The 27,094-nt window shown below is 43.6% G+C and overlaps 1 protein-coding gene across 7 annotated transcripts in view; it reads right to left on the bottom strand.

Moving 5' to 3' along the window:
- The window catches only part of LOC118367507 (semaphorin-6D-like), a 132,334-nt gene that overhangs the window by 82,948 nt on the left and 22,292 nt on the right, over positions 1–27,094 (bottom strand). For 4 of the 7 annotated variants that reach the window (XM_035751050.2, XM_035751056.2, XM_035751052.2 and 1 more), the window contains exon 2: positions 25,583–25,687. The exons of 1 other annotated variant lie outside the window; for it this stretch is intronic. The gene's annotated coding sequence lies outside the window, so the exon portion shown is untranslated. Of the gene's footprint in view, positions 1–21; positions 40–148; positions 345–25,582; positions 25,688–27,094 lie in introns of those variants that run through there. 2 more of the 7 variants (XM_035751051.2, XM_035751054.2) reach the window with 2 other exon arrangements.

The raw sequence follows: 27,094 nt of genomic DNA, 5'->3' as shown, positions 1-27,094 counted from the left end.
CACAAGCTACTTCGAACATACCATCGCTGTGATGCATAGGATCTTCAGCCATGTGGACAAGGGTTTTCTATTTTCAGTTCATTATTTCCATTAGCGTCACTATCTGTGTAGTAGGAGAAGGAGCTGCTCTGTTGATTTGGACTCTCACCATCTCACTCTCTGGGACAGGGGATTAGGCGATGGGGGCTCCATCCCAGTAGAAACCTGCCCGTCCCAGGTGAATAACGGTGACAGTGCGAGTCCCGTTCGACTGACGAGCGGCAGGAAGCCAGGCGGGTAGGCAGCGGCTTATCTGTCAAAACAGCTGGAGTGCTCCGTATCCCCAGCTGTGAGCGCCGCCACGACTGAACGACCCCATGCAGAGAGACAGACAGAGAGGGGGGGGAGAAAGGAGGAGAAAGAATGAGAAATAGTGGGAAACAGTATAAAAAAAGAGGAATTTGGAAAGCGCGGAGAGAAAAACTAGGTGGGAGGAATCACACTTTTGCTCTACTTTTTGCGCTCCCTCACCTGGAGATTACACTAGCCTCGTTCCGCTGTTCACTCATGGCTCGTTCCACCTCCTCTGCTGCCATTTCAATATAGTCCCAATGTAACACATCCGGAACGCACAGGAATTCCATTTGGGGCAGCGCTCTGTGCCAAACTCATCTCCGGAGCCTGTGAAGGGTTGACTAAGCATGGGGGGGCCGCTGTCGGGGAGCTGTCCTGGACTTTGTGGAAGGTGTGAATGTGAGACCCAGGTGTCACTTTAATTGAGACTGAGACATTGCTGTAGGAGCAATACAACTGAATTGTGGGTGGACATTTTAACTTTGCAACAATGTATAACCTTACTGAGATAGTGGGGCGAATAGCTTTTGCCTCCAAATAAACTGAAAGTGTCTCATCCCCAGTCACAGCCATAGACCCAGAGAGGGTTAAGTCTCCAAACAGCAAAAGGAAAACAGCGGTCTGTCAAGGAGTCTGTCTGCTGCATCGGCACACTGGCTCCTCTTTCTGCCGTTGTAATGAAATTACAGTGGGCCCCGTCTGATTGATGAAAGTGCCATGTCTGCGAGTGCCTCTTTTACATAAAGGAGAGGCTCTCCCACAGACTGCAATTCATCATCTGGCAGTCGGATGGCTCCATTCGTCTTAATTCACGCCAGACCCAAAAGCAAGGGCCCAGGTCATGCAGCCCTGCCTCAACCTCCCTGCTCGGGTTGGGGAGGGGTTGGCGGGGCTATTAAAAGGAGTTTAACCTTGTTATGTACTGCCACTCTGAGCGGTCTTAAGACAGCTCAAAGTGTGTATGCATTTTTCTGGGTCAAGAAAAAGATGGAGACAATACAAACAACAAAATTAATACTCAGATCCTGTGCTCTCTACATATTCCTATGGCAGTCCCTCCAATCTATGTGAAGACAGGCCTACACTGCCCGAGGGTAGTGATGAGGGGTCATTGCAATAGAGACCTATTCATCCCTCAGGACCACCCAGACTGCAAGGAACTTTCCCATCCAACTTCTGCCAATAACTGCTACTTTTTACCACCGCCACACTATACACAGAACTGTCAACCTCCCCAAATAGACTGCCACAATTGCAAGTGAATCGTGATCCAAATACTCACCGGCAGATAGAGGGTAATATGGTGTGACTACACACTACAGTGAATCCTGCTATCCAGGGTGAGGTAAGAAAAACCCTACCAGCCCAAAAAGAGGAAGTCTCAGCTCTCTAACTCTGAGGGTAAACTGCTGGTCAGTTCAGTCTGGGATATTTGGGTTGTCCTTACCCTAAATCCTAACCATCACCCCTACCCTAAACCATTTTCACTTCAATGGGGGGGTAGTGACATTTCAAGGATCCCGGGAAGCACAGAACATAAACTGCCAGCCTTACGCAGTTAGGATTTGTTTCTTTCACATGTGGCTTGGCCTATGGATGCAGTCCATAACCTACCACGAAAAAACATGGTCATTACATTGCGTGACTGTTTCTTTTGACTCATTTAGTGAATAGAAATGGTGCTTTAGAAATGTGTTTGCCTCAGCTAGTGAGCAAATAGCTCTATTTTTTTTCTCTCTTTCATTGTTCTTGGCAAGTCAGCAGGGGTAATTGGCATGCATGCCCTGGCAGTGCACTCGACGAGCCAGGTCTTGAGTTTGGGCAAGGAGCACAACGGCTCCGCTATGCCCACGTAATTTGTTTAAAGCTATGATTCAGCTACAGGCAGCGTCCTGTAGGGCTCAACTGATGCAATCCATCACTGCAAATCCATTTCGCTGGGAAAACAACCGATCCACACCGTTCTCTCCCCACACAACCCCCTGCAGCCAGTTTCCACTCCTTACCACTCCTTCAGAGTAAACAGCAGGAATGAGACAAAGCTAAAGAAGGCTGGGCGGTGGCTAACCAGCCACTACCCCTACAGCCATGATTCAAGCAGCCGTGCGAGAAAAACATTGGTGGTGATAAGGTGCTGGGGATGAGGGGGAGGGTTTCAAGGGGATCACATCTTCTAATTAACTTTGGCCAGGACGGGGAGTGTGGGAGGATGAGGTGGAGGGAGGGATTGGTTTAATGAAGACACCTACCGTGAGGGTCCGTCTCCCGACTGCACTGCCCTGTGAGTAAGCTTGGCCGACAGATGGGCTGAGGAATTGATCAGTAGAGACCTGAGCTGACAGACGATACATAGATACACACACACACACATACATATATATATATATGTATATACATACAGATACACACACATACATATATATATATATGTATATACATACAGATACACATACATATACACATACATACATACATATATATATATACATATATATATATATATACATATATATATATATATATATATATATATATATATATATATATATATATATATATATATATATATATATATATATATATATATACATATATATATATATATTACACACACACACACACACACACACACACACACACACACACACACACACACACTGCTCAAAAAAATAAAAGGAACACTAAAATAACACATTCAGGATCTGAATGAATGAAATATTCTTATTAAATAGTATTTTCTTTACATAGTTGAATGTGCTGACAACAAAATGATTCAAACCATGGAGGTCTGGATTTGGAGTCACACTCAAAATTAAAGTGGAGAACTACACTACAGGCTGATCCAACTTTGATGTAATGTCCTTAAAACAAGTCAAAATGAGGCTCAGTAGTGTGTGTGGCCTCCATGTGCCTGTATGACCTCCCTACAACGCCTGGGCATGCTCCTGATGAGGTGGTGGATGGTCTGCTGAGGGATCTCCTCCCAGACCTGGACTAAAGCATCTGCCAACTCCTGGACAGTCTGTGGTGCGACGTGGCATTGGTGGATGGAGCGAGACATGTCCCAGATGTGCTCAATTGGATTCAGGTCTGGGGAACGGGCGGGCCAGTCCATAGCATCATTGCAGGAACTGCTGACACACTCCAGCCACATGAGGTGGCTGGAGTGTCTTGCATTAGGAGGAACCCAGGGCCAACCGCACCAGCATATTATCTCACAAGGGGTCTGAGAATCTCATCTCGTTACCTAATGGCAGTCAGGCTACCTCTGGCGAGCACATGGAGGGCTGTGCGGCCCCCCAAAGAAATGCCACCCCACACCATGACTGACCCACCTCCAAACCGGTCCTGCTGGAGGATGTTGCAGGCAGCAGAACGTTCTCCACGGCGTCTCCAGACTGTCACATGTGCTCAGTGGTGAATTTGCCAATCTTGGTCTTCTCTGGCAAATGCCAAACGTCCTGCACGGTGTTGGGCTGGCAGCACAACCCCCACCTGTGGACGTCGGGCCCTCATACCACCCTCATGGAGTCTGTTTCTGACCGTTTGAGAAGACACATGCACATTTGTGGCCTTCTGGAGGTCATTTTGCAGGGCTCTGGCAGTGCTCCTCCTGCTCCTCCTTGCACAAAGGCGGAAGTAGCGGTCCTGCTACTGGGTTGTTGCCCTCCTACGGCCTCCTCCACATCTCCTGATGTACTGACCCGTCTCCTGGTAGCGCCTCCATGCTCTGGACACTACACTGACAGACACAGCAAACCTTCTTGCCACAGCTCGCATTGATGTCCCATCCTGGATGAGCTGCACTACTTTTTAAAAATATTTTTATTTATTTTACCTTTATTTAACCAGGCAAGTCAGTTCTTATTTTTACAAATTCTTATTTTCAATGACGGCCTAGGAACAGTGGGTTAACTGCCTGTTCAGGGGCAGAACGACAGATTTGTACCTTGTCAGCTCGGGGGTTTGAACTTGCAGCCTTCCGGTTACTAGTCCAATGCTCTAACCACTAGGCTACCCTGCCACTTGTGTGGGTTGTAGAGTCTGTCTCATGCTACCACTAGAGTGAAACAACCGCCAGCATTCAAGTGACCAAAACATCAGCCAGGAAGCATAGGAACTGAGAAGTGGTCTGTGGTCACCACCTGCAGAACCACTCCTTTATTGGGGGTGTCTTGCTAATTTCCTATAATTTCTACATGTTGTCTATTCCGTTTGCACAACAGCATGTGAAATTTATTGTCAATCAGCGTTGCTTCCTAAGTGGACAATTTGATTTCACAGAAGTGTAATTGACTTGGAGTTACATTGTGTTGTTTAAGTGTTCCCTTTATTTTTTTGAGCAGTGTATATCCATCTATCTATATGTGTGCATCCACGGTTATAGAAACAAAAACAATGGTTTCGGGATCTGCTAATCAACAGTAAAGGTTGTATTTGAAGTGTATGCACAGCTGAACTTGAGGGATGAGATTTTTACTCAAGGTGCACCGCATCAGAAACACTTCCACTAATTCTTTATCAAAACAGAAAAACATTGCAGACGCAACACCCCAGAGTGCAGGAGACTGATGAATAAACATGTCTGTGCAGGTGTGCTCAGGTCAGGATTCCCCACGAATTAAGAAAGAACTGTCTGACATTAGGTATCATTCCTGCCCTGGCGCTGTCACTCCACTGTCCTTCTGAGAGCTGTCCTACTTTCAGCCTCTGTGTGACATCCATCTTTCACAGAAATTACATCCCCCCCTTCCCTCCCCTCCAGTCTCATTCTTTTGTTCAAGGCTCAGAGATGGAACCCAGCAATTCTGTCATCTGCAAAAGCTCAATACCTGCCTGCCGCACTGATAAGCAGACAGGTGCTAGTCGAGGCAGAATACAGCACATGCAGTCACAGGGAGGGCGCCTATTTGTTCCATATAACCCAAGCCGAGCATTTTGATTCAAGCCCTGAGGACAGGGAATATGGCTTTTCTTTGTAGCAGCCCAGAATTTCAAGCCTGCTTGAGTGACCTCTCAGGCTAAAGCTTCCCGTGTTATTGCAAAAATCATGCCAAGGGGATATAAGGACAGTTGGGAGAGAGTAGAGCATCTGAAAATGTTCATTTTGTTTAACCTATTGGTAATCTCATTGTAGGTATAATTAGTGTCCCTTGGACAGTGAGCAGGTCAGATATGCAGGCACTCTCACTTCTGTCACTGTTGAAAACACATGCAGACACAATTAGCATAGCACAGAAGGATAAACGTGCTACCACACCGCTAATTTTCCCTGTATTGTGTGCTTTTGTCAGTGCAGACAGTGTTCCGTTACCTCATTCTTTGTCCAGACTAGCAAATATGAGATGAAAATGTATTTTCTATTGATGTCAGTAGATGTTTTTTCTTACATCTCGATGACCCTTTAAAAAAGTCATTGCAAGGAAACAAGGGCTGCTACGCGCCCAGATTCAGATAGCTCAGTGGTACTCCCTGGGGGCTCTGAAAACTCTAGCTGTTCAGAGCACAGTCACCATAGTTACTACTGCTTGACACTGCTGGCAAATAGACTGACCACAATGGGGCACATGGGAGGGCACTGCCAAACACACTAAGGGTCTTCACACACAAAAAGCTAGAGGGCACCAGAATCGCCCTTCTAATGCCATTCAGGGAATGCCAGTTAAGGTTAGTACTTTCAGGAAGTTTCCCGAATGCTCTTTTAGGGGAAATGGACAACGACAGGGGAAGGACTTGCAGGCTGGGTGCCTCTGTCCCTTGGCACAACATGGAATGTTTAATTAGGCCTTGAAAAACAGGACATAGCTCTCTTAAATGTCACATCCTTGTGAGGAGAATGGGGATGGCGGCGAGTTAGATTGACTTCTGTGAACTGATTGATGCCAGTGTTTATTTACCTTTCCCTTGGCAATTCATGCTCCCCATCCCCGCCTTTCCCTCCGAATCGCTCTTTCAGCTTGCTCTTTCAGCTCACTCTCTCTCGCTCCCTCTCTCACTCTCCGTTCCGCTGTTTACTCTGTGATGTATGGCTTCATTTCAACTTGGGCTTTTTTGCCAGAATGAGATTACAATCTGTGCAATTGTGCGGAAACAAGATAGATCTAGCCAAAAAAAGGGGGAAAAAAGGGAAAGAATATAAGAATGGACAGCAGTAGCACTTTTATAAATCCTTCCCTTTCTGATGTCCCGTATTCTCTCCTTACCAAATCATGTCATGTTGCATTGAACTTAAAAGTGGAGGTTCCGATAAGGTGTCCTGCAGACCAGACAGTGCTTAAAACTGAGACCATGGAAGAAGGTGGGAGGAGAGACGAAACACATATCAGAGAGGTTTGTAATGATAGGTGACACTTGAATGCAGCCGGCAGCGGACTTTTAAATGGCAGGCCTCGTTACCGATCTGGTTTCATACCGTCAGAAGGGCAGAGACAAAGATAAAGGGAGCATCGTTAATGGATGGGGAACCAGAAGGGCTGACATGCAGCGAATGAACTAGCCAAACACGCAAATGTCACAGAGGATACATGACAAAATACCACAGTCCATGGATACGTAGGCTATTTGCGTTCATTTCCTGGTTTTGTCCTTGACATAGCTTTGTAATAGCGCTACTTTTCCTGAGTTATGTCTAGTGATACAGTATCCCAAGAGTAGCTTGGGGTACTCATTGAATAATTAAGCAATGCAAAAAATTACTTGAAATAATAATTGCCTCCCTCTAAATTCCCACCAAATTAATCAAACAGGCACCAAAAAGATTGAAAAATGAACCATTCCTTACCAGAGGTGAAGACTGACTGACTCATAGCAATGATCTAGGGGCAATTTAGCTGTCATGATGGTTAATGCTTGGGTGGGGAAACCATTTATTTTTTACAAACTTTGAAGGAGCAAATTCATCCCAAAAGGTGAGATTCCAGATTGTATGCAATGGCTTTTCATGAAATGAATACAGGAGTGGAGCAAAAAGTATAAAGCCTGTCAAAGCAGTGACTCAGGGGTATGTTCCCAACCCTCCCAACAGAGGGAGCTCAGCAATTCACACACACCGACAAAATGCTTTAACATTCTCAACTAAATGTCACGGGGAGCATCTGAAAAGATAGGGAATGAGTCTTATAAGGAAGAACAAAAAAAATGTCCAACTCCTCAGAGCTTCAATGGTTTACACGCTGGCTGCCAGCTCGCGTTTCGTCTTAGTGTTACAATTTGTTTGGAGACCGTCACGGACAAGCTAAAAAGAGAGGGCCCACTCCGAAAGCCTTCCCAAAGGCTGCAGACTTGCTAAACATCACTCACAATCTTTCAGCCAACAGGGAGGGAGAAAGGGAGAGAACAAGAGACAGAGAGACAGAGACAGAGAGCGAGCGAGCGAGCGAGCCTCATGCATCCTAATCCGTGCCTCATGTGGTGCTTGCGGTATAATCTGAGAAAAGACTGTAGAGTTCAGGTTTCAAAGCTGGGAGATGTCGAGGGATTGGACCTGTTTTCCATTCCAGCCAGGCACACAAAAATAACAAGAAAACAGAAGACAAGTGTTTATAGAAGTCTTCAAAAGTTCATTTTACTGTTGTAGTTGAGGGGTTTGTGGTGTTGCGGAGGCCTGGTTTGGTTTCTTTAGTTTGATTCAGTCTAAAGCCCTGCTTATCTCCATCTCACTTCCACCAGCATTGAGGAACGTGGGAACGTTTCCATTCATTCAGTAGGGGTGGTAGAACGATCCGGAATGATCAACCGGTGCTTCAACCTTGCATCGACATGCCAGCTAACTGCTCAGAAGCAGAATCATTTGACTCTACAAGTTGGTCTCGTCTTTCGCTCTACCCAAACGGATCCTACAGGAGCTGAAAACCACTCTATATGCAAGACAATGTTCTTCTGTATCTGAGAGTCCACACATTTTCTGTTTTGAGGGTTGTTCCCTTCCCTTGGTAGTCGCAATTTTACTTGTTCTAATTTTGAATCGAATTGGCTTACATACATTTTTCATTGCCTAGCCCACACTGGTATAAAGGGCCATGAGCAAGAACCAATGACTGTTACAAAGTTATCCCTATCTCAGATAAATATCAATCAGCTCTTGATGGCATTCAGCTGGTCCTGTAAAAACAGTATCTGCAGGTGTTTTGGCTCGCTCAAGAACCAGGCGCTAATGTTGAACATGCAATCAAACTTCAATGTGTTTTAAGCATCAAATTCAGTGAATGGCAACGTGGTGAAAAGCCCCTTCTCTTGGCTGACATGGCTGATTTAAATATCAAAACATGATGTAAAACGGTGATTAAAACTCAATTATAGCACACACCGATGAAAAGTCAATTAGTGCTTTAGAGGCTGGGAACGGGCAGTTGCCAATGTGAGGATAGAGGGAGAAGAGAAAAGAAATGAGAGATAGAGAAAAGGGCTGGAGGAGTGAGCTGGAGGAGTGAGTCGGAGAGAAGAAAAACCAAGAGACCGATACAGTCGCTGAGGGAGCGACAGAGAGCAGCAGTGAATGAGTCCGATAAACACAGCCTCTTGAATTCTGGAGTCAGACTGCGAGCACAATTTACAGTAGAAAAGGATTTCTGTCAGTCCCTTCACAAACCATCCATAAATTATGACCAATTTGCATCAGGAGGCGTTCAATTAAGAGCCCGATCCATTGTGGGACAAGTGGGGGCCTTTTCTGATGAGGCCCCCAAAAAACAAAGGCCCCTTATTCAAATAACTCCATTATACAGTCCCTTTGCTTCCCTCCAGGCCAGGTTCTTTCTGATTGATCCTGCATTACTTATTTATGCACCCGTAATGACTGTTGAATATAAAAAAAGATGGAGAGAGGGAGGGGGGAAAGCTCAGGCTTGGTGCCATGCTGGTCTTCTTGATCACAAGTCTGGAGCCCGCAGGGGAGCGGTGTTTAAATACAGTAGTGGTGACACACCGGCGCAGGAGCCCCGTCGCCATGGGAGAGTAGACTGAGGTTTAACAGCATATGTGGCACAAATCAGCCGTCACATAGAGCCCCTTTCATGACAAACCAGCCTGCGTCCCCATGGACTGCCCCACTGGAAAATAAATACATATAAATTAATATGCGGCAGTAGTGCTGCTTAACCCTTCACATTAATTATTGAAATATGGCTGAAATTAGTGATACACACAAAGCTCTTGTGCTGAGGTTTTTTTTAAGAGGGTAATGAGAGGGTTAGGACAAGAGGAGATCATTTCAGAGAGCTGCCAACCTGGGTCTGACATGCTTCAAGTGGATATCTTTTGAAGTGTTTGGCTGCCTTTTAAACAGTTCATGGAGTGGAGGAATATTTCAGGAAAGCTGAGAAAAGCACCACAGGTAGAATAGCAAGAGCCTGGTCTTTAGACACATTGCATTTGCTTGTTACTCAAGATATTTGGCAGAATCCAAGATGTCACGCGCGCACACGCACACACACACACACACACACACACACACACACACACACACACACACACACACACACACACACACACACACACACACACACAAATCAACTGACGCACACACCCCCAGCAGGACTCCGGCACACACACACTCACTCAATCGTCACCCAGTGAAAACAACCACAGGGTGAAATGTTTACTCTGAGGATTTTTCTCAAGATCGGAGGCCTGGAAAGGTCTGGGAATTCAGAACAGTGTTATCTGAAGAAAAAGTCTAGGATATCAATTAGGGTCACTGACAGCGCATGGTCCAGACAGTCAGCAGTTTCAACTGTACTCTCGCCAGCAGCGCCAATGGCCGTTGCCTCATCTGTGTATGTGTATGTGTATGTGTGTGTGTGTGTGTGGTTAATAGAGAATGAAACACACTCAATGGGCATGAACCACAAATAGAGCAAGCCTCAAAAGCTGTCCTCCCTCCACATTAGTGTGCGATTGTTTTCCTGTAATGCTGGGATTATTCTTTGCTTCTCTTGGTATTTTTTAGATGGTGTGTGGGTGTATAAGACATGTGAGTGTATTTACATGCAAATGAGTTATTCCCTCCACTCTGTTTTTGTGTGTGTGCAAATTTTAAGCCACCACCCAATTACCTCAGGGGATCAGACTTGATAGAGCACGAAATGGTTGGCTTTTGGCAAAGTCCATCCAGAACCCACAAGGAAGAGTCATCCAAGGATTCAAGCTGTTTATATTACTCCACAGAAAATTGCATCAGCTTCATTCGTCATGGTTTGGGCATTAGTCAAGGCAATACCAGCAGAAAGCTGCATAGGCATCAGCTGAATAAGGTTCATGGCTTATCTGGAATCTCCTAAATGGGGGTGAGTGCACAGAGAGGACAACACAGTGCACATGTTTTTATTCAGCCTTCACCTCATTACTGCAATAACAATAATCATAGACCCTGAGTGTTGTGGTGAAAACCTGGAGCCATCTCTAAAATGATTTAGCAGAGACCAGATTCCCGGCAAATGGCGGTCAATGCCTTGGAAACCCTGCGTGAGCGCCCATAAAGGAAAGCTTTTAGGAGTAGAGTCGACTCTCGGCCAGGGTGCTCTAACATGTTCCCGCAGCATTACCATTTTAAAAAAGGGAGGAGAGGAACACACCAGGAGAGAAAGAAAATGACACGAGAGAAAGAGAGACGGAGAAAAGGGGGGGTGAGGGTGAAACTGTGTTTTTCATCCCACTGACTTCTGGGAACCTATAGAATACAGGCCCAGTCCAATCCAACATTGTTTTACTGTATCTTGTGTGCGTTTCAAAGTTCCTGTTTTACCTATTTGATATGTACGAACACGCAGGTGTGATCATTCTACAGTGATCCCTGCAGCGTACGCTCAAACCAGTGTGATTAGAACATCTCTTTAGAACGTCCAGTTACGATTGACGCAACAGTCAGACTTTGAGCTGACCACACTTTTTTCACAGAAACATTTTTGCACAAACACAGTGTTTACAATGTTATGCCCTCAATGTGAGCAGTTTATTTTGGGATGCAATGTTCAGACATTCACAGAAGTAGTGACGGCATAACACAATTCTCATCCAAACCGGAAGATGTAGGCCACATTAGTCCTAGTGCTGAGGAAAGAATGACCTAACACAAGCGGTTATATTTACCTAACTCTCGCCTGACAGAAACCATAATATGAATTAGTTAATAGCAATTACAATTTACAATTCATCACAACACGGGTGAGCTTACTAGTGATCAAAATAATTGAGTAAAACACTTTCTAAAAGTCAAAAGTAATCTGACAATGGGTAGTTTGTGCGCGCCGCCATGTTTTTTTCCCCCCACGTCAACCAAAGATAAGAGGTGACAATATGAGTTGGATCTGTTTGCAGTATTGCTCTTTGAAGTGGGTGTGATAACTTAGTCCCTTAGGGAAGTTTACTTGAAAGACGAGTGGACTATCCCTTCACCTCATTTTGTTATAACATCTTTAGTCTGACAGATGTTTACGTGACAACCAGAATGCATTGTTTGATGTCAACAAACATGGTGCCACACATAGCTGGCAAATAGCTTAGCATTAGCTCATCATAAATCAGTACAACCTTCAAAAATGTGTACAAGAATGCAAGAACCAGAATGCATGATTTGCCACCAGTACTTGAAAACATGTGAATACAACAGTAAATGCATTATGCTCCATACATAAATACAGTGTGCTACAGTAGAAACAACATGATGTACATAAACTATAATGATAACGTAATAAGGCACTTACTTTGATAGGAACGCACACATGTCCAAAGCTATCATTAGTAAGGAAAACATCAATGAAGGCCATGCGGGTACCAGGGGGAAAAACATTCTGTTCTGATTAAAAATACACAAATGTCTGCATCCTTGATCTGGGTAAACACTAGGATGTGCTTGGGCTCTTGAAGAGAGAAGTTTGTCCGGCTCAGTAATGCCTCAATTGTACACAACAGTGAAATGGGCTACTTCTATGTGAATTAATTAAGTGGTAATGCCAAAGAAGCCGGTGTTTGGAGGATATATTTGCACGGGTGTTGTTAGGCCCGAAACAAAGTTGAGGGCCGGCAAACCGAACAAATATATCCTCCAAACACCAGTTTCGAGGGCATTATCACTTTTATACAACGGGTTACGAACACGTTAAAATAATGATTGACATATTTTCATTAAAAACGTTATTTTGCTGAATTTATTCATACTATTTCATCCTTGCACAAGATATAGTCCCGAAACAAAACTTGGGTTGCTACCCAAGCCGGCTGGTCGTTCGTTCTATAGGTTTGGTTGCCAGAGACGTGACCCAGTCGTTTAGTCTTTTTGTTCTGTATGTATGGAAGCAACCCAGTCATTCATTCTAAATGGTCCATTGCCATACTGGCTGGTAACATTATTATGCCTTGCTTGCTAGCTAGCCAACTACGGCTAACTTACAGTCACGTCAAACAGTGCAGCCAGAATAACAGTAGCTGCATTTTTTTCTAGTGACATTTATTTGGATACATCCATAACAATGAGCTAATGATGCACGATTTTGCCTGGCATAGAAAATGTGCTCTCTCGTTAGGACACTGCTGTTCAGAGGAGCTAGCCAACAACACAGCTAACACAATCACTCAATCGCTGGAAAGACTGCAAACTAGCTGCACTTCGTTTTGTTTACCTTTTTTTCAATTGACATTTCTTTGTATATATATACATACATAAAAATGACACCAGCTGATTCACGATTTCGACTGGCTGTGAAAGATGCCTGTCCCTTTCTCATCCTGACTACCGACCCCTACACTTTCATGACTATGAGACAGCTGGAGATCAAATTTGAATATTGAAACAATGTTGCAAATGTCAGAGAGACAGACAGCAAGGTTTGAGAATGTCCAGATGCTTTTTATAGTGAAGATCAAGTTTATCAACTTCCCTGCTTGTGCTGACAAACTGTGGATCGCGCAATCAGATGGAACAGAGTAAATAGGCATTTTAACACCATAGATTTAGCAGGTGGTAACTTGTGAAATAGACACCAGCTGGAATGCACTTTTAACCAATCAGCATTAGACCCACCTGTACGATAATGAGGCGGAACACACCTCAATTCAAACTGTTAGAAAAGAAAAGCTTTTAGAAAATAATTTGAAATCGACAAGTTGAAACATAGCCCATAGATAATTAGCAGGCAGTGTGCCTTGGTTTGATGGCAGTGCAGGTAAACTGTCCTGCAGCATAACAATCACATTTTGGAACAGTTTGTGCATTCTGACATCACCCGCATAAAAAGAAAAACTCACACTGGGGCAACCGTTAGAGATATTTGGAACTCCCACGTGAAAGGTGCATTCAAACATTTGACTGGAAATGGAGGGGAAAATATTCTGAGATCTGTAGCAGAACCACTTAAACGGTCTCTCAAACTTTCCTTGCCAGGTTGAAATGGCACTGTTAGCTGAGCTCTGTTCTGTTCTTCCGATCCAATCTATACACCGTTCACCACTGCATTGTAGCCAAGACTGGTGGGAAGTGTTTTGAGATGGTGTGAAGAGTCCTGCATCCGCAGTAGACCAGTGTTATCGATTTCTCAACCTCTTCACACTCTCTAAGAGACACTGGGAAGGGCAAAACATTGAGTGTAGGGAACTCCTCTCAATGAGTCACACACATCTGTGTGTTGGTGCCATCATTTAGCTAGTTTTTCTGAAAACTGGTTGGTCTTCTCCACCCCAGGACAGGTGCCTGCAAGCAGGTAGTGACACCTGTTTCCACTTGCTATTATTGGGCGTTCTCCAACAGCAGTTCCACCCTCTTTTCCTTTTAGTTGTTCAATGAGTTCCACCCATTCAACAGCTGGATGCAGGCACCCACACATACACACTCACTGACAGATCGAGAACAGCTATTTCACGACACACTGAAGCACAAATACTATCCATGAAGACTGAGGAATGGCTGTGGCTAATTGTTTCACTGGTCTAAGGTAAACAACTTTGCCTGTTTTTTCCCCTTAATCCCTTGGGATGCAGTTTTAGGTACGGCTGCAATGGAAAAAGGTGACGTTTCTCACATAAAGTAAATAAAATGCCAAAACCCATTCTATGGAATAAGCACAAGCGACATTTCTCCGGAAAAAGGCGATCGTTACTGGGAATCAGATAACCTTGGGGAAAGTGTCCCCCGTCTACCTGCTCTGCCCAATGGCCAACTCTTGACCCCATGTTCTATAGCCTCATGCACTGGAGGAGGCCAGGAGTCAAAGAACGAACAAAACCTCTGCAAAAGTGTGCTTAACAGGGCAATCTGAGAGTAACAGAATTTAAGTTCTCCACTTAGAGCACAGAGAGTGGAGAATCTCCATGGAAAACCAGATGGTGGCTTTCCAGTTTTGAGCTTGTTTGGAGGACATTAGATATGGTGCCATTTTGGAAGTCATTTCCTTCAGAAGTGTGAAAAACCCTGCTTACATTCTGCACCTCACTTACATACTCTGATCTGCAAGGTAATCATGGCAGTCACACAGTGAAAGAAAGCCTTAGCGGTGGGTGATAAAGGCTGGGAGATTGTCAGTAGGCAGCATAACTTCCGAGCAGCTTGTTTCAGCAGTAATTATGGAGAGGGAACGGTATACTGTGGCTGGTGCTAAAGAGCTTACAAAGCCTTTTGCTTGTGATGCAATGTCAACGAGCTACTGGAGGGAAGTCAATCGAATAAGTAAAAGTGACTATAAAGCCAAACAAAATGTCTTAAACAAAGACATAAGTGTTGGAGGGATGCAGAGGGTGGGAGGCAGGGGAAAGAGATGTGTTCAGAAGACTATGAATAGGGATGAGATTGGAGAGCACACCGCATCAGTGAACCAATCACAGGCATATTGAAAAATCTGGAGAGAGTAGAGATAAGGAAGGAGAAAAAGAAAGGAAGAGAAGATGGGAATAAATAATGGAGTGGATGAGAGGGCTAGCATAGTCACGGGAGCAGGTGATTGAAAATAACCACCAACAGGATGAACAGATTGACAGAGATATGCTGACAGAGAGCAAGGTTGTGTGTGTGTGTGTGTGTGTGTGTGTGTGTGTGTAAGGGGTTGCAGGTTGCTCCATCCTAATACCCATCACAATGTACATGGAATCTATCACCTCCCTCTCCCCCCTGGTCTGCCCTAAGTAATCTCCTTTTCCCCTCCACCTCTTCATCTGCCCTTGTCTCATCAGTCTGCACTCATCCTCCTCACTCTGTGTCATACAGGTGCTTGTAAGGAGGGCGCTTAACCCCTCTCTCAGGCTTGACCTGGCAGATATGGAAGGAGGGTGCTGGTGGAGCATGGTAGTAGCGGTAGGTACACAGTGTACAGTGCCTAGAGTCTACACCCCCCTTGGATTTCTTCACATGTTATGTTACAAAGTGGGATTAAAATAGTAATTGTATGTAATTGTAAATGTAATTGTCATTTTTCTGTCAACGATCTACTCAAAACGTCAAAGTGGAGATTAATATATATATATTTTCAGCAAACTTAACGTGTGGAAATATTTGTATGAACATAAGATTCAACAACTGAGACAAACTGAACAAGTTTGTTGAACATGTGACTAACAAATGGAATAATGTGTCCCTGAACAAAGGGGGGTCAAAATCAAAAGTAAGTCAGTATCTGGTGTGGCCACCAGCTGCATTAAGTACTGCAATGCATCTTCTCCTCATGGACTGCACCAGATTTGCCAGTTCTTGCTGTGAGATGTTACCCCACTCTTCCACCAAGGCACCTGCAAGTTCCCGGACATTTATGGGGGGGGAATGGCCCTAGCCCTCACCCTCCGATCCAACTTGTCCCAGACGTGCTCAATGGGATTGAGATCCGGGCTCTTCGTTGGCCATGGCAGAACACTGACATTCTCATCTTGCAGGAATTCACGCGCAGACCGAGCAGCATGGCTGGTGGCATTGTCATGCTGGAGGGTCATGTCAGGATGAGCCTGCAGGAAGGGTACCACATGAGGGAGGAGGTGGTCTTTCCTGTAATGCACAGTTGAGATTGCTTGCAATGACAACAAGCTCAGTCCGATGATGCTGTGACAGACCACCCCAGACCACGGCGGACTCTCCACCTCCAAAATCCCAATCCAGAGTACAGGCCTCGGTGTAACGTTCATTCCTTCAACAATAAACGCGAATCCGACCATCACCCCTGGTGAGACAAAACCGTGACTCGTCAGTGAAGAGCACTTTTTGCCAGTCCTGTCTGGTGCAGCGAAGTGTCCATAGGCGGCGTTGTTGCCGGTGATGTAAGGCAGGTCCTCACCAGACAACAGACCTACAAGCCCTCAGTCCAGCCTCTCCCAGCCTATTGCGGACAGTCTGAGCACTGATGAAGGGATTGTGCGTTTCTGGTGTAACTCGGGCAGTTGTTGTTGCCATCCTGTACCTGTCCCGTAGGTGTGATGTTCGGATGTATCGATCCTGTGCAGGTGTTGTTACACGTGGTCTGCCACTGCGAGGACGATCAGCTGTCCGTCCTGTCTTCCTGTAGTGATGTCTTAGGCGTCTCACAGTACGGACATTTCAATTTATTGCCCAGACCACATCTGCAGTCCTCATGCCTCCTTGCAGCATGCCTAAGGCACGTTCACGCAGATGAGCAGGGACCCTGGGCATCTTTCTTTTGGTGTTTTTCCAGAGTCAGTAGAAAGGCCTCTTTAGTGGCCTACATTTTCATAACTGTGACCTTAATTGCCTACATAACTGTGACCTTAATTGTAAGCTGTTAGTGTCTTAACGACCGTTCCACAGGTGCATGTTCATTAATTATTTATGGTTCATTAAACAAGCATGGGAAGCAGTGTTTAATCACTTTACAATGAAGATCTGTGAAGTTATTTGGATTTTTACTAGTTATCGTTGAAAGACAGGGTCCTGAAAAGGGGACGTTTCTTTTTTTTGCTGAGATGTATATATAGTTTTTTTTTTTTAGATGAATGAAAAACACTAATATACCTTGATTAAATAAGTATTCACCCCAAGTCAATACATGTTAGAAACCCCTTTTGCAGCTGTGAGTCTTCTTGAGTAAGTCTCAAAGAGCTTTGCACACCTGTATTGTGCAATATTTGCCCATTACTATTTTCTAAATTCTTCAAGCTCTGTCAAGGTGTTTGGGATCATGGCTAGACATCAATTTATGTCTTGCCATAGATTTTCAAGCAGATTTAAGTCAAAACTGTAACTTGGCAACTCTGGAACATTCACTGTCTTCTTGGTAGGTAAGCAACTCCAGTGTAGATTTGGCCTTGTGTTTTAGGTTATTGTCCTACTGAAAAGGTGAATTCCTCTCCCAGTGTCTGTTGGAAAGCCAACTGAACCAGGTTTTCCTCTATGATTTTGCCTGTGCTTAGCTCCATCCTGTTTCTTTTCATCCTGAAAAAAACCCCAGTCTGTGTCGATGTCAAGCATACACAGACCATGATGAAGCCACCACCATGCTCAAAAATATGGAGGCTCAGTGATGTGTTGTGTTGGATTTGCCCTAAACATAAGGCTTAGCATTTAGGCCAAAAAGTACATTACTTTGCGAGTTACTTGAATGTTGTTGATCCAGCCTCAGTCTCAGTTCTCCAATCACAGCCATTGAACTCTGTTGCAGTTTTAAAATCACCAACGTCCTCATGGTGACATCCCCAAACAGTTTCCTTCCTGTCCTGCAGCTCAGTTCGGAAGGACAATCTACATTTTTGATGTGTCTGGGTGGTTTAATACATCACCCACAGCATAATTATTAACTTCACCACGCTTAAAATATATACTTCATGTCTGATTTATTAGTTACTGTAACAATCACTGCACTTCTCTTTGAGCATTTCAAAAAGCTCTGGTCTTTGTACTTGAATCTGTGCTTGAAACTCAATACCTGACTGTGGGACCTTAGATGTTGTATGTATGGAGGACAGAGGAAGGGGGTAGTAATTCAAAAATCATGCCAATCCCTATTATTCAACACATAACTTATGTGATTTGTTAAGCCAAATTTGACTTCTGAGCTCATTTTAGGCTTTGCCTAAACAAAGAGAAGGGAAAGGAAAGGGGGATACCTAGTCAGTTGTCCAACTGCATGCATTCAACTGAAATGTCTCTTCTGCATTTAACCCAACCCTGAATCAGAGAGGTGCAGGGGGCTGCCTTAAATCGACATCCAGGTCTTCAGCACCCGGGGAACAGTGGGTTAACTGCCTTGCTCAGGGATGAATACTTATGCAATGACAATTTTATCGTGATTGAATTGTTATTAATTAGACATTATGGAGTATTGTGTAGATCAATGACAACAAAAAAAATAATCCCACTTTGTAATGCAACAAAAAGTGAAAAAACTTCAAGGGGGTGTGGACTTTCTATATGCACTGTACATGATCTGGAAGAAATTGGATATTGAATGCAGGAAGGGACGAGGGCCCTGGTGGAAGATGAATGAAGATGAACTCATTTCACCCACCCACACAGGGAGCAAGGGCTATGAATGAGCAAGTCGATAACATTGAGTATGGGGAGGGGACTCCGGACCAAGAGGTTTAGTGACCATGTCCAATCCACCGGTGTCGGCATCCATAGAGAGGTCATTCATCATGGGACAGACAAACGGAAGTTGGGGAGGGCAGGTTTGCGATAAGAATGGGAAGTTCTGGATTGCACTACAAACTGGCTGCTAATATGCAAGGTCGTGGTTCGGTAGAAAAGGTAACAAGATAATGAAAAGCATTATAAAACACGGAATTGGGAAATGTTGTGGGAAATGCCATTGAAATGTACAGCCCAGTCCTAATGGAACTGAATGGGAGGAGTCAAAGAAATGTGGAGAGAGGTCAAGTAAGGGAAAGCAACTATTTTATTGTCTATTTATTAATGAAATGGACCGGAAGTACATCCATATAAATGAACTCCATTAAAACACAAGCAGAGTGCATTTATATTCCAGCAAACTGCTTGCAATTACCTATTTAGAAGACATACGTTGGTAATTAATACAGCAATCCCTGTAATGCTGTACCTAGGGAATGCATAAACATCAATTATATTAAATAGGAGAGTCAATGAGATATAACTTGTAGCCTGCTGCAGCAGTCACAGCATGACACCATTACCAGTAAACATCCCCCTCAACGCTAACAAATGCTTCACTGGACAAAACCATCCAACTCCACCACGTATTTCTCCAAGAGAAATTCTGATTGGGGGTTTTGTGATCTACTACAAATACCAACAGTCTTCACATTGTAATAACCCAGAAGTCCCTTGACATATAAAGAAGGGATGAAGGAGGAGGAAAACAACCTGCCACTGTAAATCTCCAAGCCCTGCTCCCCTGTCAATATCGCTGATCAGACTGGTTCTTCCACATGATGCAGACATCTCCAAGTCCATTGCTGCTTACAGTATCAGTCTTTCACATAAACCATCCGTCTCATGGACCAGATCAATACAAGCTGTCTCTCCGGCACCCTGCAAAGGGTAGGCACTGTTTTTGTGGACGCTGGACAGAATACACTCCGAAATACAGGGCTCTACAGTGCGACCATTTTACTCGCATATGTGCCTAAATAATTTGCTGCGCGACCTGGAATTTATATTTAGGAGCACCAGTACACCTAGAATTTATAAAAAAATTAAAATCAGCCAGATGATATTTGTTGCAATGATTACTTCACTATAACGCAGCCCGAGTGTCCCTGAGAATACACAATGCCGATTCATGACCGTCTTGCTCGCACCATTACTACAAAGAAATCATTTTGTTACTTCAAATATTTTTCATTGTGCTCCTAAATGTATTTGTGTGCTCCTACATTTTTCAACTTAGGCAGACACGTGCTCCTTGTTAAAAAGGTAAGGGCAGAGCCCTGAAACACAATACAACACAGTAACTCTAGTCGCTGTACAGTGGGTCAGAAAAGTATTTAGTCAGCCACCAATTGTGTAAGTTCTCCCACTTAAAAAGATGAGAGGCCTGTAATTTTCACCATAGGTACACTTCAACTATGACAGACCAAATGAGAAAACAAAAAATCCAGAAAATCACATTGTAGGTTTTTTAATGAATTTATTTGCAAATTATGGTGGAAAATACGTATTTGGTCACCTACAAACAAGCAAGATTTCTGGCTCTGACAGACCTGTAACTTCTTCTTTAAGAGGCTCCTCTGTCCTCCACTCGTTACTTGTATTAATGGCACCTGTTTGAACTTGTTATCAATATAAAAGACACCTGTCCACAACCTCAAACAGTCACACTCCAAACTCCACTATGGCCAAGACCAAAGAGCTGTCAAAGGACACCAGAAACAAAATTGTAGACCTGCACCAGGCTGGGAAGACTGAATCTGCAATAGGTAAGTAGCTTGGTTTGAAGAAATCAACTGTGGGAGCAATTATTAGGAAATGGAAGACATACAAGACCACTGATAATCTGCCCCGATCTGGGGCTCCACGCAAGATCTCACCCCGTGGGGTCAAAATGATCACAAGAACGGTGAGCAAAAATCCCAGAACCACACGGGGGGACCTAGTGAATGACCTGCAGAGAGCTGGGACCAAAGTAACAAAGCCTAGAATTAGTAGCACACTACGTCGCCAGGGACTCAAATCCTGCAGTGCCAGACGTGTCCCCCTGCTTAAGCCAGTACATGTCCAGGCCCGTCTGAAGTTTGCTAGAGAGCATTTGGATGATCCAGAAGAAGATTGGGAGAATGTCATATGGTCAGATGAAACCAAAATATAACGTTTTGGTAAAAACTCAACTCGTCGTGTTTGGAGGACAAAGAATGCTGAGTTGCATCCAAAGAACACCATACCTACTGTTAAGCATGGGGGTGGAAACATCATGCTTTGGGGCTGTTTTTCTGCAAAGAGACCAGGATGACTGATTCGTGTAAAGGAAAGAATGAATGGGGCTATGTATCGTGAGATTTTGAGTGAAAAGGTCCTTCCATCAGCAAGGGCATTGAAGATTAAACGTGGCTGGGTCTTTCAGCATGACAATGATCCCAAACACACCGCCCGGGCAACGAAGGAGTGGCTTCGTAAGAAGCATTTCAAGGTCCTGGAGTGGCCTAGCCAGTCTCCAGATCTCAACCCCATAGAAAATCTTTGGAGGGAGTTGAAAGTCCGTGTTGCCCAGCAACAGCCCCAAAACATCACTGCTCTAGAGGAGATCTGCATGGAGGAATGGGCCAAAATACCAGCAACAGTGTGTGAAAACCTTGTGAAGACTTACAGAAAATGTTGTCATTGCCAACAAAGGGTATATAACAAAGTATTGAGATAAACTTTTGTTATTGACCAAAAACTTGTTTTCCACCATCATTTGCAAATAAATTCATTATGTTGTGTGATATTTTGGATTTTTGTTTTCTACCTATGTACCTATGATGAAAATTACAGGCCTCCCTCATCTTTTTAAGTGGGAGAACTTGCACAATTGGTGGCTGACTAAATACTTTTTTGCCCCACTGTATATTATCATCAATGGAAAGTCACTTTACCCCTACCTACATATTACCTCAATTATCTTGACTAACCTGTACCCCCGCACATTGACTCTGTACCCGTCCCCCCTGTATATAGCCTCGTTATTGTTATATATTTTTTTTTAACAAATATTTTCTTACTTAAAAAACTACCTCTGCATTGTTAGTTTTAAGGGCTCTCAAGTAAACATGTCAAGGGCAAGGTTGTTATTATATTATATATATTATTCAGCACATATGACAAATACATTTTGATTTGATTTGATATAATTAAGATGTTTCAAAAATTTCAAAACTGACCTAGGAATCAAGTACTTTTATCACAAAAAAAGAGGTAAAAGGTATGTAAATCAATCTGTAGAGAAAGATCTGAACTAAATAATAGGCTAGGGTTTGCTAATTGAATAAGCTGAATGAATTGCAAAATCACATCTACGGTACTTATGAATCCGTAGTTAACAGAACCTCCTCATTATTCTACTGAACCTTGCTGACCTCTAACACAGGGTTGGCCCAGGGCAAAGCTGTCTCAGAGCATTTGGGCTGAATCCCTCTCGCCACACATCCCAGCACTCTCCTGGTCGGGAAGGCATAAAGCTTCATCCGGAACCCGGGGAGTCCACTTAAGCTAATTACCAGGTTGCACGGGCACGCTGCATTCGTTAAACAAGCGAGCAGCCAAGTTAACATCAGGAGTAAGGAGTCCCTTCACTGTAATCATTCCTTTATTCTAATCAAAAGGTTTAAATTGAGCAAAGCCCTCTCAACTGTCCAAGCAACAAAGACTTTTGATTACATTCAAGTAACGAGACAAATAACTCAAGAGGAAGACAAGAGGAGGGCAAATATTTTTGAAAACTGGATTTCCACTTAGTCGGAATAACAAGCACATGGGCACAAACATTTGTACTTAAATGCTTTGAATTTGAAGCCCACAAGATTAGTCATGCCAATTGAAATAACCAGTATGGTATTGTTAAATTATTTCTAAGAAAGGGCGACAGATGATGAATAGAAAACTCTGAAAAATTCATGAAAAAAAATGATCACAGGCTTGTTAAGACAATAAGCTAAACTATTGTTGATCACAAAAAAATAGTAAGTGCAATGACCCTGAAAGTCCTACAGAACTGGCATGAATCCTTGCTGCTCCAATCAAGCAAATTGTTATCTGAGAATCTAACTGGGTAAGAAGACCCAAAAAGAATGTACATGGTAGTAATTGGAGTGATTCTTGGCAAAGGAGCAGCAGTATTCTGTAGAATTATAAACAGTGAGATGTCTCACAATTAATACATCCAGAGCCTAAATCCTGACTCAAGATACATCCTATACATAGATAGGCTTGTTACGGACAGTTCAATGAACATAATCTGACAAGATTGGCACAAGGCAAAGGTATCATCATAACTATAAATGATGAGGATCAATCAAAATTCCAATATTCAGAATTAGGAGTTTGTCAGTTCAAGATTGAAAAATACTTCAAAGGAGAGCGGGGTTTTCCATTAATAATTCCCCCCTGCATTTCACTTTCAATATGGCAGCAGCTCTTCAAATTGCGAAAAATAGCGTCACTGGCCTGCCATCTTTCAGTCAGGTTCCACATGTTATAGCCAGAGAGGGCTTCCACATACACATCTGATAAGCCAGCTATCCCCCACCCAGTACCCCAATTAACAAAGCCATCACCTCGGGAATGAACTTCTCTGTGTTGCCTTGGGGAAAGTGCATAGGTAACGTTTGAGGTGACCCTCGGAGCAGGTTTGCTCGCAGCAGACCTCATTCACCGAGCCCACTTTCTCAAGCCTTGTATCGCTGTGACTTTGAACTGTGGCCAGAGACGGGCTTTGAAAAGCCAGCAATCTCCCCACCATGACCAGGCACAGGATTAGCAAGTCCCTGTAGGATTGGGTAGGAGGACAGGGGGTCGTTTTTGGGGGGTAGTGTGCGCGCAAGCATTTCCCCTCCGGACAGAGCTGGGGATTAACAAGCTACTAAGGAAGCAGAGAACAAGGAGCCAGCCTCTTTCTTGAGTTCCTCGGAAACCAATTTGTAGTGGGAGAAACTAAGAGAGCCAGCTAATTCTGCCCGTGACCTCTCTGCATCAACTTTCTCTTGTTTTGCTGCTCAGTCGAAAACTATTTTCTCAGGAAAAGAGCTGTGTCCAGGCTGTCAATGTCCCTCTCCTTGACAGTGGCTTTGAAAACAAGCCTCTACAGGGCACGGCAGCATAAGAGCCTGAGCGAAGGGGGGACTTCAATGACCGAGCATTAACAATTTAGCATTTACTGTGTGAAGAAAATAAAAACACAATAAAACATCACTGAAAAAGTGTCATGTCAAACTGTCTTTGAAACAAATAAAAAAGCCCTGAAACTACTGAACACACTTGCATATTAACTAATAGGTCGTTAAATAGATCTGACAGAAGCATATGTTTTCAACTGGAACTGTGTCAGAGGAGAAGACAACCATTTGGGACACATGACCATAGATAGCTTTCCCACTAGCGTTTGTAGATTAATGAGGTCTTTGTCTTATCTCTGATTGAAAGGAGCCTGAGGAGTTTGCCCTCTATGTCTTTGTTGAACAGAGTCTCTTGTGGAAATGGAAGATTGGCCTGTATGTGTGGGTGTGTGGGAAAGCGAGGTGGACGGGCCACATCGGAGTTCAACTGACTTAATAAAGCTTCTCTCCATCTACCCCGAGATCCCCTCACCCCAATTATATGCCTGACACCTCTAACCTCACCCCCGGTCCCCAATCCCACATCCAGCGCTTGTCCTGCCCCTCCCTTCACCGCTCTTAAATCACCCAGCAGGGCTGGCAAGTGTCGGGCTGATGGTGGCAGTCATTCCCCAGGCTCCTCTCACTCTGTTTCTCGCTGTTTGAATTGGGCCAGGGTTGGGGCATCTCCTCTGAGCGCCCTGGATGGTCAAGTGGCAGGTGAGATGGGAATTATTGAGAAGAGAGAAGCTGCTGTATAAACGATAGAGGGTGCAGAAATTGCTATAATTATGCCTGTATGTCCTCAAAATGTAAAATAAATGTAAATCACTCACTAACAGACACCAAACAATAACAAAGTACTGTAAAATGGGTCTTAGACTAATATTATGGACATATTTTTTTGACATTTGCACAGGTTCTACCCTCAGATTGGTCCAAGGTCACAGCTAGATTGCATCTGGCCAACCATCTGTTCAGACCCGTCCCGTGAGATGGCCTGTCACCAGCACACCTTGGCCCTGTCCTCTACTGTCCGTGGTCATGGTCACCAGGGACTGTCAGACCAGACAGGATGGGGGAATCCATGCAGTTGTTTTTTCAATACCTGCATGACTGGCGGGTTGGCCATCGTGCAATTTAAGCCACTTTCCATCACGGCCTTGACCTCAATCTGCTACTGTCATGCTAATGAACACATAACATGATAATATACATCTAATCTACTTCTACAAAAACAAAAAGCAAGGATATTTCAAAGTTATGAACAGGAGTTACCCCCTATATTTGCTCATGAAAATTACTCAGCTCTGTAAATTGATTAAAATATTTTATAAAATCTAATGAATAATATAGGTCATTACAGTGTCATAATAACCTTTCAAACTGCTTCCATTTATCAATCTGTCACTGGGTGCCTCCAGCCAGCAGACCTTGCCCCTATCCTATCAAACCACTCTTATCCAGAATTATTAAAGATCAAACAGTAAGAAGAACGTTCCTAGCCAGAGCTACAACTCCCAATCAACATTCATCTCACTGCAAATCAAATTCACTGCATTCTTACCTTAACTTTCGACAAATTTGACTGCAGAGATTCAGCCAGCTGATGCGGATAGATGATTGGCACTAGCTGGTTAGGATCGTCACCCCGAGTGAAGACATCCACAATCTAAACAAAAACAAGAATAGGAATGATTTAAAACGGGCAAATTCAAGAGTGACTTCCAGTTAGACATTCACCATATGTAATGGTCTAGGCAAGAAATAGAACATCTGCTCTGTTTGGTCATTTTAATTCAAATACGTCTTTTCGAGCAAATGAAGATCTTCACACCTCGGAGGTCCTGCTTGTCACATCAATCAAATCCCTCTGCCGCCGTCATGCATCAATTGATATATTGTGAAGCAGGGTTCCTATCTGGTACATAAAGTTCCTTTTGAACACCGACACAATTATATTAACGAGTGGACTATTTCCTAAAAACAAGATGCAGCAGATCAATAATATTAGAAGGTGATATTCGAACCCTGCATAATAATTATGTATCGGTCAACCTATTTCCTCGCCATCAAAATGTGCAAATAATTGTCTTCTATAAATAGTTTTTGAATTTTTCTGTGCTCCCTGACTGACTACATTTTTTTCAGTGGTTATTAGCGAACTGGACAGCCAAGAAACTGTATGAATGAAGGGCTATTATAATTTCGAAGCAGTTGGTTTAAGTAATTTAGAAAAGTATATATAGATAGAGATCTCTTGGAGCGATCGAACGATAGAGAGAAAGATACACTACCGCTCAAAAGTTTGGGGTCACTTAGAAATGTCCTAGTTTTTGAATAAATGCACATTTTCTGTACATTAAAATAATATCAAATTGATCAGAAATACAGTGTAGACAACTATAGTTTTGGCAAGTCGGTTAGGACATCTACTTTGTGCATGACAGAAATCATTTTTCCAACAATTGTTTACAGACAGATTATTTCACTGTATCACATTACCAGTGGGTCAGAAATGTACATACACTAAGTTGACTTTGCCTTTAAACAGCTTGGAAAATTCAAGAAAATTATGTCATGGCTTTAGAAGCTTCTGATTGACTCAAATTATGTCTAGCCTATTGGAGGTGTACCTGTGGATGTATTTCATGGCATTCAACTCAGTACCTCTTTGCTTGGCATCATAGGAAAATCAAAAGAAATCATTCAAGACCTCAGAAAAACAAATTGTAGACCTTCACAAGCCTTGGGAGAAATGTCCAAACACCTGAAGGTACCACGTTCATCTGTACAAACAATAGTATGCAAGTATAAACACCATGGAACCACGCAGCCATCATACAGTTCAGGAAGGAGACACGTTCTGTCTTCTAGAGATGAACATGCTTTGGTGCGAAAAGTGCAAATCAATCCCAGAACAGCAGCAAAGGATCTTGTGAAGATGCTGGAGGAAACTGGTACAAAAGTATCTATATTCACAGTAAAACAAGTCCTACATCAACATAACCTGAAAGGCTGATCAGCAAGGAAGAAGCCGCTGCTCCAAAACCGCCATAAAAAAGCCAGACTACGATTT

Source organism: Oncorhynchus keta, chromosome 31, assembly GCF_023373465.1.
Source record: "Oncorhynchus keta strain PuntledgeMale-10-30-2019 chromosome 31, Oket_V2, whole genome shotgun sequence".
Classification (NCBI taxonomy): Eukaryota; Metazoa; Chordata; class Actinopteri; order Salmoniformes; family Salmonidae; genus Oncorhynchus; species Oncorhynchus keta.
The sequence above is the reverse complement of the archived record's forward strand: the minus strand, read 5'-3'. Positions and strand labels throughout refer to the sequence as shown.